The following is a 3,130-nucleotide window of genomic DNA, read 5'->3' as shown; positions in this document are numbered from 1 at the left end:
AATTTCTTTATCAACTACCATGATCCTCACTTCCAATGGATATAAGATTTGATTACAACCATGTTCCACCTACGGTTTATTCAAACAACGCGTCCTCCATTTCTCAATCCCGAGTTCCAACAACCTTCCAACTCAAAGTGCATGAGAAAGATTCCTAAATTCATTCAAGCAAGATTGCAAAGTCTTTAGAAGCTTTTGTGTGACTTGGCGTTCATTCCTAAGAAGGTCCACAACACCAGGTGCAAAAAACATATCCATAAATGTTTCAATAGTCATAGTACATAGCTCCACTCCCAGTGCCACTACTAATTTGTCTCAATGGGTGAGGAAGCCAACATTCAAATTGGATGGCACACATGTTATATGAGGGCTTCACGGATACTCCCAAAATGTTGGGCAGCTAAAGAAAAAACTTCATTGTAGGTTGATGAAGACCTGTTGTTACCGCGTGAAAGTTTGTGGGCTTTCCGAGGGTTAGTCTGGAGTCATGTTAGTTATTTATTAGGCTTGAATTTTTTAGAGGTAAGCTGTACGATGTAGCCCTTCAAGGCTTAAGCTTTTATTTCTTTTTGGTTTCTTTGACGTCAGGTGGACGTTTGTATATACTATACACTATTTTTTGACTCATTGATATAGAAGGATCCATACTTGCTTCAACAAAAATAAAAAAAGACCTGTTGTTCCCAAATAACACATTTGAGTTGGAATGTTTAGGTTCCTTGATTTTACCTACATGATAATTAGATACCAATGGCATTTTCCTCTTCTGTTGTCCTAATTCAGCTCCAATACGCCCACTGGAAATTCCATATTCCTTTTTCTTTGCTGCACCAATGTCACTACTTGGTTGATCCGGTGAAGGTGTCTCAGGGACAGTCATTTGAATTTCTCTAAGTGGATCCATTTAATCAAACCCTATGATTGCTGTTACTTGTAGGTGCCCTGGCAGAGAAACATTCTCATGTCCCTCATCCAATCCCTCATCTTGGGGACATCCTAGATCTTCAGAAAGGTGCATAAACATTAGAGCAGGAGATTGAACCTGTACCCTATGGTTGATGATCCAAATCAAAAAAATCCATTTCCCATGTTGTATTCTGGCCTATAAACCTGAGAATAAGGACTTGTCACCAATTTCAAATGATGCCTCACAAGATTCTCGCATTTCTTTGTCAACTTTTGGATGAAATGGTCATAGGCCCACCTCAAAGCAGCATCAAAAGAAGTATAGCCTCCAACCCCAGCAGCAGTGCTTCTATCACAATCAGAAGAGCATTCAATTCTTGTGCACTCAATTGCAAGTTCAAATTTAAAAGCAACAACAATTGTATGCCTCAAAGTAGGATCAGCTGCATGAATTGTGTCCAACCAAAGTGAAGAGAACCACTCCACACTACTCTGTTGAAGGAATAGAAGTAAATGGTGGGTGGGTGCTGCCAATGCCTTTACCATAGCTGAAATATCATCTGGTGTACTTTCTGGTTCACCCTTCTTTTCCTTGAGAATGAATAGAGGGGTATCAATGATTGTCAAATTTGGGTAGTAGGAATACTTCGCCCGGATCACAATAGGCTTCACAGAGACTCCAACTTAGTTTTTCTTCAAATGCTCCTATGTTCTGATTCTGATGCAATGAGAAATAACAAAAGACAATGCAATTAGAGTTTCATAGTCATCAAAATCATCATCCTAAAATTGGGAGTGGGGTTCTAGAACCGAAGGGTCGTGAACAATTTCCAACATCAATGACCTTCGCGTTCCCATTTCGGCTTCTCTAACTTTGAATCTAAAGCCTAGTAGAGCTTCTACTAGAGAAATTTTTCCACCAGACTCATCACTGAGAACAACAATCTTGAGAATTGGGGGCTTCTCACAAAATTCCATAGCGCTAGCTTGCAACCGATTATAGGCCTCGAATCGAGACCAAACATCCTGCGATGCATAGAAGTTATCAACATATCTACTTTGTTGATATTGAGAGTGAGATTCTTGCCTCTGGATTTGGTTGGGTGCTGTCATGGATTCCTTTGTCCCGAGCGTGTTGTGCTAATGAATCGAATTCCTCAGCTCAACTGTGTTAGCGCTTGAAATTTCACCTCAGGCTGAGAAAGGCAAACCTCAAGGCAACATCAAACCATTTAGCCTCGTAGCTAGCCCTACGGGGCAGGAGAAGGCTCTCTCTGGTCTATCTCGGTAAAATCTTCAATGGATGAGATGACCAACAAGGTAACACTGATATTAGGCTAGTAAACTGATCAAAGAGTTTGATTTGGGGTTTTTTGGGTTTTTTGGTGGCAAATTGAGGAGTGGCAATTTTGGGTGCGGGGATAGGACACAGTTTCTGCAGGGGGTTCTTTGGGGCGAGGTAGGAGACAGTGTTGATGCCCTTAACTGAGGTGGATGGTTAGGAATGAAAGATGAAGAGCTAAAGAGAGAAAACAATAACTTTGAATTCTCTTTAGACAGAAGAAAACATTGAAATTAAACAAACTTAAAAGCAGAGCATGGCAAGCATGAATTCTTACTTTAACACTTCATTTGTTTAATGTGCAGAAGTAAAAGAAAGGAAATGAATCACATAACAAGCTTACAAGTACATTGAGAAACACACCATCAACACATGAGTCCACAAGAATCCCAAAGAGGACTGCAAAACCCTGGTCTTCCTTAGCCAAAAATTGCAGAGATACAGTGAATAATACAATGATAGCTTATCCCTCCAGAGTCCAACCATGAAAATGAGCAAGAAAGTACATAATATAGATGATCTAACCTCTTTCCCTGCCTCCATGGGTCGAGCTCACTATCCTAGGAGTTGTTTCAACCACTTCTAAACTAAGCACTACAAACTAGGCAGTCAAAACAACTTGCCTCTATAAACTAGGAAACCAATTCATTCATTTAATATTTACCCTTTTCATGAATGAATCTTCTAGAAATGTTACATAAGAGTAAAAGTGTCTAAAAAGTACAATAATTACATCAAAGAGGATCACAATTCATCCCAAAAAGTCAAACTGAGTCAAATCTGCGTTTTCTGAGCTGTACAGTGCATTTTTGAAAAAATCTGCCTGACGGGTCGCGCGCCCCTGCCTGATGGGTCGCGCGCTTTTGGAGCCATCTTTGGGGC

General features: G+C 40.3%; 1 pseudogene; it reads right to left on the bottom strand.

Moving 5' to 3' along the window:
• Positions 1 to 1,068: 1,068 nt before the first annotated feature.
• Positions 1,069 to 2,019, bottom strand: LOC149241682 (dynamin-related protein 5A pseudogene; annotated as a pseudogene).
• Positions 2,020 to 3,130: the final 1,111 nt, after the last annotated feature.

Source organism: Pinus tabuliformis, chromosome 8 (genome assembly GCF_031772625.1).
Source record: "Pinus tabuliformis cultivar Carrire ecotype Pingquan chromosome 8, CPIR1, whole genome shotgun sequence".
NCBI classification, from domain to species: Eukaryota; Viridiplantae; Streptophyta; class Pinopsida; order Pinales; family Pinaceae; genus Pinus; species Pinus tabuliformis.
The sequence above is the reverse complement of the archived record's forward strand: the minus strand, read 5'-3'. Positions and strand labels throughout refer to the sequence as shown.